Source organism: Eublepharis macularius, chromosome 1 (assembly GCF_028583425.1).
Source record: "Eublepharis macularius isolate TG4126 chromosome 1, MPM_Emac_v1.0, whole genome shotgun sequence".
Lineage (NCBI taxonomy): Eukaryota > Metazoa > Chordata > Lepidosauria > Squamata > Eublepharidae > Eublepharis > Eublepharis macularius.
The window spans coordinates 36,767,262-36,779,646 of record NC_072790.1 but is presented as its reverse complement, the minus strand read 5'-3'; the positions used below and the strand labels follow the sequence as shown (position 1 = coordinate 36,779,646).

Sequence of the window (12,385 nt, the reverse complement as noted above, 5' to 3'; positions counted from 1 at the left end):
TCTAACCCCTTCAAAGGGAAGGGCTATCAAATGGTGGTGGGATGGGAGATGGATGGGAGATGGGGTGTGTGTCTCCATTTGTCTTGATTACATCAAGACTAAGTTGAGAAGGCTGGAAATAGCCAATTAGGTTTGGCTTCCCTACTGCGTATTTTCTCCTTTCCTATCCTCCCCTTTGCCTCTGCAGCTTTTATATGAAAGACTTTCTCTTTGAGAAGTATCTATTTGTGCCACAAGGATGCTGGAAAGCAAAAGGAGCATGGAGGATTTGAGCAGCGCAGTCCAAAGCAGAGACTCCCCATTCTTTGGGCTTTGCTCAGAATGGCGCTGCTACTATGACAACTAAATTTGGTGCCACCCCAAAACAATGAAAATTATGGGAGAGGGCAGGGCTCACTTTGAGGGGGGATGCACAGGAATGCAGTTCCGACAGTTCCCCAAAGAGGTCACATGTCAGGTGGCCCCACCCACCTGACTCTCGGCCATTTTGGGCCCGTTTTGGCCTGGATTGGGGCAGAAATGGCCCGGATCGGGCCTCCGACGGGTGGTGGATCACTCTCCCGCTCATCAGTGGCCTGATCCTGACCATTCTGGGCCCCTTTTCAGCCATTTTCACCCCCTTTTTGCCATTTTGGGCCCAATTTTGGCCCTGAATGGCCAGGATTGGGTCCAAAACTGCCAGAATAGGTGATGTCAGGGGGTGTGGCAAATGCAAATCAGTTATACCAATGACACACTTCCGGTGATGGCAAGAGGCGGGGATATGCTAATGAGTTATGCGAATGAGTTATGCTAATAAGTTCCTCCAGCTCTTTTTTTACGAAATGACCCCTGGGAGAGGGAGACAAAGAAGGGAAAACCAAAAAGAGTGGACATGTTATAAGTGGGGGCGTATAAAGTATATCTAAAGTATATCTTTAACAAATCTTAAGGAGGTTTCTACAACCTGTAGCTGTATTTCGTCAAGACTATAAGTTTGGGTGAACAAGAGGGTCTGTGGTAGTGCCTGTCGATGCTGAAGGGATAATTGTGGTACTGAGCAGTACAAACAAACAGATGTTTTATCCAGATCTACATTTTGAAAGTAAGGGATAACCTACGGCAGAGAAACCAGAAACGGAACATTTATTAGGTTTTATGTATCTGCGATGAAAAGAATCAAGAAATGAACCTTAAAGTAATAATGGATTCCCGGCATCCCTAGGGATGAAACTTCTAACAAGGGATCTGAGGATTATTTTTTTCCTTGGGGATGGGGGTTAGAGTCATCTAGGAGATGCATTTTCGCAAGAGAGATTGTTAAGTAGATTGTGGCTGAGGCATGCCAGAACTGTGGGACTGGGCTTTGATTAAACTTTCAAGAACAGAGTCACTTTTGATCTATAATACAGAGAATGTTACTGGAGACCTGGTGGAATTATGAATTTTTCTCTCTCTCTCTCCCAAATGAGCACCTGTTCAGAAGCAGCTCAGACGGCTTGATTCAAACTCTTTCTTGCCAATAATAATTTGCAGAGGTGGAGAGACAAAACAGTGGGTAAGGCCACCCATCGGCCGTATTAAAGGAGATATTTTTTCGTGGTGGAATCAAACAATATACACTCATCGGAATGTAACAAATGCACTGTTGTAAATGGATGTTATGGGCTCCGTTTAGCTCGCCAAAGGGATGAATGAAATGGGCCCAGACTGTATAATGACTGAGAAAACCCAGAAAACCGGGCTGCGCAACATCCTTACCTTTAGGTAGCTTAGCTGGCACAATGAAGGACTCTGGCACATCTGGGATGGCTTTCTTAAAGCCCAAGGGACTGACCCTCTTTTGGGTGTCTCCTGCAAAAATGGGCCAAGGCTCATGGATGCTTTTCTTGAGAAGCAGCAGCCAAAAAGGCACGGGAGAGCGCCAGGGCTTGCCAAAACCCAGAAACCTCCCTGAGTTGATCTGCGTTGCTCACACCTGCTGACCCTAAGCGTTCCTTTAAGCAGGTGGTGCTTTGCAAATCCTGGGATGCCCCAGCCAGCAGAAGCCAAAGCCAAGCCCACCAAGCTTGGACCACAAGCATCAGCGGAAGGGAACAAGCTGTCCTTCAACAGCTGCCCTTGGCAGTGCCTGAGAAGGTCCTGCCTATCCTGTAGCCTGGAAGAAGCTTGTTCAAGATAGTTGTGGGCAGGGCTCATTTCGAGGGGGAATGCGCAGGAATGCATTTCTGGCAGTTCCCCAAAGAGGTCACGTCAGGTGGCCCTGCCCATCTGACTCTTGGCCATTTTGGGCCCGTTTCATCCTGGATTTTGTTACTCTGTTGTACTCTCTCTGTTCCTCCTACAGAGCAAGTCCTCTTTCCCTGGGTACAGTCAGCATCTCTGTCTCTTGCAGGTGAGCAAAATACGACCCTGTCCCCTTTTGATCCAGTGACCTTTATGCATGTTTGGCAAACATGATAGCTACTGTGCCAGGGACCCCAACCTTTTTGAGCTTGTGGGCACCTTTTGAATTCTGACTCAAGGTGGTGGGCAAGACCACAAAATGACCACCGTGGGAGGAGGAGCCCCCGCCCAAGTGCAGGGTACAAGAAAAGTAATTTTCAAAAATACACTGGGAAAGAAGAATGAGAGGATTCAAACAATACTGTAATGGCAGCTGCCACCCCAAACAACATTATTTTATTTTGCCCATCAGAAGCCCTACTGGGCAGGAGCCCCAAGTGGAACCTGCATTTTTGTTCTACTGGTGGGCCAAAAAAGAGCATTTCCTCATTTTAATCCACAGAGATTTTGCAAGGCTCCAGGTGAGGTCCTGATGACATTGACAGACAAAGTCTAGTCACAGTATACATGTGGCCCTTGATAGCTCGTCGAGTAAAGCAGACAGCTGAGCATGTAGAGAAAAATATCCTGAGATTGTAGGTTCAAATCCAGTTTGAGGATCTGGTCATTTGGATGGAGTTTCCTGAAAAAAATGGGCCATGTTTTATGGATAGTTAACTTAGGATCAAAGACCAAAGGAAGGCACAGGAGAGTCTCAAGGCTTGCCGAAGATGAACCAGGAATGTGTAGATCTTCAATCTAATACTCTCCTGTCCAAGTAACTTTGGCTGCCTTATAGTCCTCTATGCAAAATCTCAAGTGAGAATTTCTGGTTAATGGGTTGGCACCAACAGAAAATTTCAATGGGCGGAAGGATTTCTGCCCAAGGAATGTGACTTTTTCATCCTCCCCCTTCCATTGCACCCCTGAAACACAATTTCCGGGAGCCTCCTATCCCCCATGAGCAGCATTTTAGGGCATCCTTTTTCTCAGTACAACTCATCTGTGATGTGCCCTGAGCCAGGAGTGAAAAGGGGTATGCAGAGATGCCTTCTTACAGAGCCAATTTGGTGTAGTGGTTAAGAGCGGCAGGACTCTGATCTGGAAAGCCAGGTTTGATTCTCCACTCCTCCACTTGAAGCCAGCTGGGTGACCTTGGGTCAGTCTCTTCCAGAGCTTTCTCAGCCCCACCCACCTCACAGGGTGATTGTTGTGGGGATAATAATAACATACTTTGTAAACTGCTCTCCATGGTCATTAAGTTGTCCTGAAGGATGGTATATAAATTAAATGTTGCTGTTGTTATTACCTGGTTTGGAGCCAGGGACCTTTTGTGTGAGGCAAAAGTGATAACGACCACACCTCAGAGCCCTCCCTGTTGTGTCTGTGCTTCTCACATATGGAAATGCCCAAGTGTTTCTTTCAGCCCTCAGCCACAGTTTGCAAGTCGTACAAACACCGTCTCTCCCTGTGGGATAGCGAAAGATGAATCTCTGCCCAGGTTTGACCGGGACCTGCTGCAGGCTGGGAAAACTTGATAACTGCTACTCAACTTAATGAGAAATGAGTCTAGCCCAACTCTGCCATACTCAGCTTAAAGGTTTCCTCAGAATAAACCTGTGAAGAAACTCTTGCCAAACCTCTGGAGAAAGATGCCAGCTGTACTCAGGGTGAGGGTACATATGTGAGAGAGGTTGTAACAGAGGCCCTTTTCACACTGCTTACTTGCTGCTGCAAAGACGGAAAATATCGCGGAAAAAATGTGGAATATCGCGTTTTCTCGAGAGAGATTTGCATGACATCGTGCAAATCTCGCACAAGAAAATGCGATGTTTTGTGTTTTTTGTGAGATATTTTGTGTGTTTGTGGCAGCAGGTAAGCAGTGTGAAAAGGGCCAAAGTCACAGCATTTTAAAAATACAAATGTTGTGAGCTGAGCCCAACAGGGTAGGACTGGATTAAAGCAGCTAGAGGGCTTGTTTCTGTAGTGTAGTCTTGCTATAGTATAGTGGCTGTCACATTTGTCTAGCATACAGCTACAACATTTAAGGTTCAAGTAGGGCTGGGCTAGAAGAGATAAAGGGCTTGTTTCTGTAGTGTAGTGGTTATCACATTTGCCTCACACGCAAAAGGCCCCTGGATCGAAACCAGGCAGAAACATCTTTTTGCCCACCGGCAGGAGAAAGATGCTGGCTGTACTCAGGGAAAGAATGCTTGCTTTCTGGACAAAACAGAGAGGTGGCAAGGGGGTAATGGAACTAAAGTTTCTTAGGGATGCTTAAGCATCCACTGTTGGGGCTCACATTTTGTTCAACAGTCACAAACAGGCAGCTGATTTTTTCTATGATGGGTTCAACCATTTGTCAACCCGGTTGGGGCTGTTTGGCACATTGCTTCACTGTATTCTTTTCTAACCGTGCAATAAAGTGCCATCGGCTTTTTGCGCATGCATGTACAGCCTGATTGAGTTCTACTACTCCCACCTCCCCATCTATGCAGTGTACCTGCTCCACTCAGCAGGCAATTGTTTAGACACTTAAATCAGTCACAAATCATACAAATTGGTCATTATAAGTAATAAAACCCAACCCTTTTGTGTTCTCCTAAGTAATCTTTAGTGACATTGATGGCTACCAGTTGGCTGGAATCAGCAACATCTTCCAGCATGCACAGTTGTGCATAAACTGCATGTGAACCTATTGGCAGGTTTTGTGGCTGTTTGGCAGGAATCAAACAGCGGGTTGATCCACTCATGTCTAACTATGTATTTATCTGCTGTCAACTCATGACTGACGTATAGTGACCTTAGGAAGGGGCTGCCAAGGCAAGTGAGAATCTCAGTGAAAGTGTATTCTAAGGAGTATAATGTACTCAAAACCTTTTCCAGGCATAGATAAACTTAGATAAATACAATAATCAACATTGACTAGGAAGACGTCCAACAGGTAAGTACATTATACAACTGGTGCAGTACAAAACTGTGAGAGGGAAGGCATCCAACAGGTAAGTTCCCACAAAATCTCAAAAGCAAGGCAAGTATCATATGTTCATTTTCATGTCCAATATATTAATTTCCCTTATTGCATTCTTTTTAGGTGGTGCTGATGGTTGCGGGACACCAACAGATGCACCCATGTCGCCCAGCATGCAGGGCTGGCAAGATACCCGATGTGTCGTTGTAACAACCTCGTCAGGGGTTTTGTACCATCCTACACATGTAGTCATCCATACTGCATTTGTGGTAGGAACCTCTTTATATTTTTGTTAAGGAGAGTGAGGTGGTTTGCCAGTGCCTTCCTCTGCAGTTTTCCTTGGTGGTCTCCTATCCGAGTGCTGACTCCGCTAAGCTTCCAAGATTTGGTGAGATCAAGCTCTGCCATGCCACCTTCCCTCCCTTTGTCTGGCTGACACTTTTGAATATGATGAGTTTGACCGTCAAACACATTCATGGCAAAGTCTGCAGCATCTCTAAAAAATTTAACCATTCAGCCCCTTGAACCCCCCTAGCAAGCCATGACAAGTTTCAAACTCAGCTCTACGAAGTTGTAAAGCAGGCAGCAACTTCTCTTCACCACTAAAGGCCATCATGGCAGGGTTGTTTTTTTGTCCTTTGGGTGAAACACCAGATGCAGGCTTGGTGGGCAGAAGTTTATCCTGTGCCTGGCTGCAGGAGTGATTGCAGATTCCGCTGGGGTACAAAACAGTCAGGAAATTTCCCATATACTGCTAAGGGCAGTCAGGGACAGGAGGTGTTTTTGCTCTTGATCGGAGGTACATCACAGATAAGATATATGCAGCTATACAAGCCAGCCAAAGTAGCTCAGTTGAGAGAGCATTAGACTGAAGATCTAAAGGTCCCTGGTTCAATCCCAGGATTTGGCAAGCTTGGTTCTCTCCTGTGCATTCATATTTTGGCCTTTGACAAATCCTTGGCCTTTGAGTCCAGAGGCACCTTAGAGACAAACAAGATTTTTAGAGTGTAAGCTTTTGAGAGTCAGAGCTCCCTTCTTCAGATGGAAGGAGGAATGGAGATTCTCGAGCCTTTATATCTCAGCCAAAGGTAACACCCTTGTAACAGCCCCTCCCCTCTGGCTCATCTTTTAACAACCTGCCTGAGAGAGGTGATGGTTCTAGCTGGGCAAGGCCCCTTATGGTCTAGGAGCTAGATGACAGCTGCAAGGAAGCAGCAGATCTTAACATTTTTAACATAAGTTTTGCTATAGTATAGTGGCTGTCACATTTGTCAAGCATACAGTTACAACATTTAAGGTTTAAGTAGGGCTGGGCTAGAAGAGGTAAAGGGCTTGTTTCTGTAGTGTAGTGGTTATTACGTTTGCCTCACACGCAAAAGGCCCCTGGATCGAAACCAGGCAGAAACATCTCTTTTTGCCCCAGGATAGAGATTCAGGCTGTGCCAGGAGGAAGGGTGCTTGTGGCCTGCCAGGCTGACAACGCCTGCAAGGAGCAAGGAAGTGGCCATTTTAAAGGCACAGCTTCCCTCACCCCATCTTCAAGTCTGTCCAGTTGTAGGAAGCACAGCATCTCCCAAGTGCCACCAAGAGGCAGTATTTATCCCTTGGCTCAGGATCCAGGATTGGTGAGAGAAATTCCTCCTTTGCCCACCTGCAGGAGAGAGAGAGAGAGAGAGAGAGAGAGAGAGAGAGAGAGAGAGAGAGAGAGAGAGAGCAGCTTTGGTTAGATTGCTTAAGTAGGATGTGCCCAGAAAGCAGGAGCAGTCTTAGCCAATGAGCAATAAAGGCAGCTGCTCTGGGTCCTGTGCAGTGGCGGAGGTGACCGCCCATGTCTCCGCCCCCAGTGGAAGGGGAAAAGAGCAAGCTCCCATTGCCACTCACACCCCAACTGTCTTTAACAGGAGACTCCAGCAAAAGGGACGGTTCCTCAAGACAGTCTTGAACCAGCAGCCCAAGGCTATCTTTCTGCATCCTCTGCAAGCCTCTGTTCTACCAGCTGAAACTGGGCAGAAATTCTTGTTTCGCCGACCCACAGAGAAGAGATGCTGGCTCTGCCTGGGCAAGGGTGCTTGCAGTCTGGGAAGAAAAGGGAGGCTGTTAAGAGAGCAAGATGTCTAAAATGTAAGGTGCAGGTGATCTGAGCAGAAGCAGGCAGGACTGAGGGCTTGTTTCTGTAGTGTAGTGGTTATCACATTTGCCTAACACGCAAAAGGTCCCTGGATCGAGACCAGGCAGAAACATCTCCTTTTGATAGAGATGTGGGCTGTGCCCAGAGTTCAGGTGCTTGTGTCTTGGAGAAAGAAAGAGGCTACAAGGCAGCAAGGAAGCTGAAATTTGTGAAGGTGCAGCCTCTCTAATCCCTGCAGCACCAGTCACAGCATGACTCAAACCAGCTACCTTCTCTGATACTGCAGAATAGCCAGGAACGTCCCTTTGACCATTGAAAGACAGCAGGTTTCCTTCTGGTGCCCCTTGAAGTCCAGGCTTATGGCTTCAGGGTCCAGCAAGAGGCCAGTCTGTCCAGTCAGAAGTGAACTAGCTGGCTAAGGGTGCCTTTACTACAGCCGTCTGGGGCTATCAAAAGGGCACAGCAACTGTCCAACCAAGCTCTCTGTGCGCCATCATCCCAGACTGGCAGTTGGGCTTCCAAACCAATTTCCAAGAATGGTCCAATATCCGTAACCACTGCAGAAGAAAGAAAATCCATCCAGGTGTGGTGAGTAAGGAAGGAAGGCAGCGCGGTATAGCCTGATCACGTCTGGATCCGTAGCTTCAACCAAAGGACAAAAAACGGACCCTTCTGTGACTGCCTTCAATAGTGTAAGGGAAGTTGCTGCCTGCTTCACACCACCACAGAAGCGAGTTTGAATCTTGCCATGGCCTGCCGGTGGGGTTAAGGAGGCTGAAATTTTTTAGGATGCTGTAGATTTTGCCATGAACATGTTTGACAGTCATCATATCCAAAAGTGTCAGTCAGACATGGGAGAAGGAAGATGGAATGGCGTCGTCTGGTCTTGTCAGATCTTGGAAGCTAAGCTGGATCAGAACTCGGATGGGAGACCACCAAGGAAGACTCCACAGAGGAAGGCACTGGCAAACCACCTCTGCTCCTCACTTGCCTTGAAATCCCCTTCCTGGGGTTGCCATAAGTTGGTTGTGGCTTGATGGCACATACATATGTTCGTGGTTTCCTGTCTTGGCTCAGTGCCTGTAGAGGCAGAGTCAAGTTCTTCCAGTAGTAAGTCCAAGAAAGTGGAGTCAGCACAGAGAATGTCAGACATGCAGCCTAAAGAATGGCTGGAGGTGAGTTATAAGACCCCAGGTGGTTCCAAGGGTAGCCACTAGAGACGCAGTGTTGTGTAGTGGTTAGAGTGGTGGAGTAGGATCTGGTTTTGTTTATTTACTTCATTTATAGCCTTTCTGAGATGCAAGATGTATTACTATAATAAACTCCCTCCCTCCCTTTCTCTCTCTCTCTCACTCACACGCTCACAAACACACTCTCTCACACACACAATAGGATGAGTATGGGACTGTCCTCACCCACGGAAGGTTGTTGGTTGACCTTGGGCTGGTCGCTTTCTCTTAGCCTGACTTTCCTCATGGGTTTATTGTTTGAGAATAAAATGGAGGAGGATCTAGAGATGTGCCAAGGATCACCATGTAGAGATCTGCTTTTCCAATAGGACGACCCATTTAGCATATCAAAAGGACAACACAGTGGCTTGAATGGCAAGAAGAGGTTAAAGAACTATTTCAGAACATAGAGGTTTCCTGGAGAACAGGTTGCCATAGTTTCTTAATTGCATTGTTTCTCCCCCCCCCTCTTTCAGTAGAAGGCCAAAGTGGTCACCAAGAGGAGTCAGTGCCCGTATGAGTCAGACACTTGCTCTGTGTTCCCCTCGCAAGAAGCACTCGAATCTCTGAGATGAAGAACGGTTTGCTAAAAGCTCCAAAGACTGGAATCAAAGCACTCTTGCAGGACCTTCAAGTGTATTGTGACCAATGCTTCGGTGAGCCAGAGCCCACTTCATTAGGCACATGAAGTGTCGCCTTCAGTTGGCAGACGTATAATATGCAACTGACCGTTGGACCATACAGTGTCAGTTCACAATGCAGGAACATACCCTGTGCTTTCGGTACGACTGACTTCATTGGGTTCAGCCTTCAATTTTTCAGCTGAGTCCCTCGCCCCCGAGCTTCATTAGATCAGTTAATTACTCAATAGAGACAGGGATTCTTTTCGACTGAATCCCTGTAATCAAGCAAATCAATTCACAGTATCTTTGCACAGGATGTCCTGGAGACTGGAACTTCCTTTCCTCTGTTGCTGCTGTGCTGCTTGTTCCAGCAGAACATCCAGTCCTTGCCTGCATACAGGAACTGATGTTCCTAGTTCTCGGCGGATCGCACGGAACACCAACAAACTGGCTCAAACTGATCTTAGAGGGGGTTGCAAAGAGAGGGACGTTCATGCCATGGCCCCAAACTTTGCTCTGGGTGCTTACATAGCGTCACTGAGGATGCGTCCTGGGCTGTCTGAGGAAGCAGTTGCTAAGGTGAAGATTTCCACAATGGGAACAGGACTGTAGTCTGTGCCACTGTTTATTGTTGTGTCTGAAGAAGGGAGTTCTGCTTCTTGAAAGCTTACAGCCTGGCAGACGTTTTGATCTCCAAGGCGCTGCTGGACTCAAATCCTGCTGTTCTACTGCAGACCAACACGGCTACCCACCTAAAACTAGCCACTGTTTATGGTTTGCATTAGCTGTTTATTGTATGCACTCGCCTACTTTTACTGCATTGTTCTCTAATTTTGTAACTCTGTGTTCTGCATTGTTTGACATACCATGCCTGATACTTCCCCCCTCCCTCGTTTCTGATTTTGTAATCCAAATCTTGTTGCATTCCTTATTATAGGTTTCATCCGGTTGATTGCATTCACTTACACCGCATAATGTATTATCTGTTTACTGTATGCATCATTCTCCTCTCTCTGCATCGTTTTCAATGTCTGTAATTCCACCTTCTGCTTTGTTTGACGTATCACATCTGATTCTTTTTGCATCATTTCTAATTTTATAATCCTAGTCCTATTGCATTGCTTATTAGGTGTCTCGTGCTATTTGATTGCATTGTTTTATACTGTGTAATCGACCTTGAGTCTCAGCAAAAAAAAGTGAGCTATAAATAAATAAGAAAGAAACCCCAAGAATTTGCAGTTCCCTGCTCTGTTATCTTCAGATACTGACAATTCCTACCCAGAAAATCCTTCAGTTCTACTGATTTCCCGTCACAGCATGTGCCTATGAATGGAGAACAGTTTCCCAAGGAGGTGGGGTGTAGGACACAAATTTTCTGTAAGGTTCTTTCAGCTTTTGAGGCCTTTAGACCAGTGTGGAACAGTACTTGGTTTTTGAAGGAGATTAACCTAGTCCAGTCCTTTCATGGTGCCGCTGACCAAGGTGCTGATTTGGGGCTTTCTCTGGATATTCTACTTGCCAGCTAAATATTGCACTCTGTATCCATTTGTATAGGAACAATGCTAATAGTTCTGATGGGAAGAAGCACGTGCCTTCTTTTTGCATGAACCCTTCCAGGCTCCCTAACAAGAACAGGCATTCTTAAATGAGAAAGAAGAGGGACTGCCTCTTCTCAATCCATGCTGGTTCTCTGTCGTTTTTGTAAGTACTTGCACTAAAAATAGCTTTCCATAAAAAAGACATGCTGCCTGATTAATTGGGGGGATGACTTTTTAATCAATCAAAATTTCTGATTGCTTAATGTAACTGATTGATTTGTGTGCCCGTGTCTTAGACTTGTTATCTTAAATGTCATCCCCATCCCGTTGCATGAAGACCTGACATTCTCTCTGGCAACAGCAGTCAGCACTAGAATAGATAGACACTGCAAAGAGACCTCTTCTTCTATACTTGAAACTTGGCAGATTATGCATTTCTGGCATGAGGAAGATTCCACAAAGTAGCCTGTATCCTACCACTACCCTAAGTGAAATCTGAAGCTTTCTGCCAACCTATATTTACTCCAACTTAAGTAGTTCTTCGATGGAAGAAGAACCCCTTACGTTGGAAGAGGTCTCCAGCCTGAGGTAGGTTACCCTCTGGTAAATCCAGCAGGGAAAGCTGACCTGTCAAAGCCCAAGTAATAAAGGGGCAGTGTTGTATAGTAGTTAGAGTGCCAGACAAGGATATAGGAGACCCAGCTTGAATCCCCACTTGGCCACAGAAGGTTGCTGAGTAGGCCAGGCACGCACTCTAAGCCTAACCTACCTTAAAAGGCTGTTGTGAGGATAAAATGGAGGACAGGAGAACAATATAAGCGACTTTGTTGGGGAGAAAGGTGGGATATACCTACTTGCAAACTTGCATGCTTGCACACATACATACATAGTGTCCTACCCAAAGCCAGGAATGCACTTGGCGGAACAAAGGCAGTCAGTCACTTTACTTCAGGACCATAGACAGATCACTGGAAGCAGTCTTCTGGCTCTTCCAAGGGCTTGGCTGTTTCATCTCTCCCAATCTTCTGGTTTCCGTCTCTGCCCCTCTTGATGAAGAGTGGAGGATTTTATGACTTATCTACACATTTCAAAGTCCTTGTGTTCCTTAGGGAACAAAATGAGGACTTCACCTCAGAAATACAGTAGGAATTTTCTGCCTTCAACAACCGCATTGGCTTTTTTCTGCTTGTGACCAAAGTCGCTTTAGTCTCTCCCTGCTGCTGAGTTCACATTTGCAAACCGCTCCATTGTTAAAATCACACTTATGGGGCTATATGTCAGTTTGACAACTCTCATACTCCAGTGACTTTCTGGGAGTTCTTGCTGAGTGTGTTGTATCTATCAGTGAGCCGAGGGTGGGAAGATGCCGGAAGGTGTGGGTGCTAGATCAAGTTCAAGCGAAAACGTCTTTGGGGGTTCACTGGGCTGTGCATCGGGGGTCTCCACACAGAGACGGTTAGGCTCAGTGGCAGAGTCGGGACCCAGTGCTGCTAAAAGCTGGCAGTCAACCCTTCCTCTTCAGAATCAGCGCTGCTTGGTGCTTGATCATGGAGAAACTCACATCCCAGATAGCGGCTTGCGGTACAGTCAAA

At 46.4% G+C, this 12,385-nt stretch overlaps 4 non-coding genes across 4 annotated transcripts; all 4 read left to right on the top strand.

Annotated features, from left to right (window-relative positions):
* Positions 1-4,390: 4,390 nt before the first annotated feature.
* TRNAV-CAC (transfer RNA valine (anticodon CAC)) lies at positions 4,391-4,463 on the top strand. Its single transcript has one exon. It is a non-coding gene; the product is annotated as a tRNA-Val (tRNA).
* A 1,649-nt stretch (positions 4,464-6,112) lies between these two features.
* TRNAF-GAA (transfer RNA phenylalanine (anticodon GAA)) lies at positions 6,113-6,185 on the top strand. The gene has a single exon. It is a non-coding gene; the product is annotated as a tRNA-Phe (tRNA).
* Positions 6,186-6,609: 424 nt separating this feature from the next.
* Positions 6,610-6,682, top strand: TRNAV-CAC (transfer RNA valine (anticodon CAC)). The gene has a single exon. It is a non-coding gene; the product is annotated as a tRNA-Val (tRNA).
* A 760-nt stretch (positions 6,683-7,442) lies between these two features.
* TRNAV-AAC (transfer RNA valine (anticodon AAC)) lies at positions 7,443-7,515 on the top strand. The gene has a single exon. It is a non-coding gene; the product is annotated as a tRNA-Val (tRNA).
* The last annotated feature ends 4,870 nt before the right edge of the window (positions 7,516-12,385 follow it).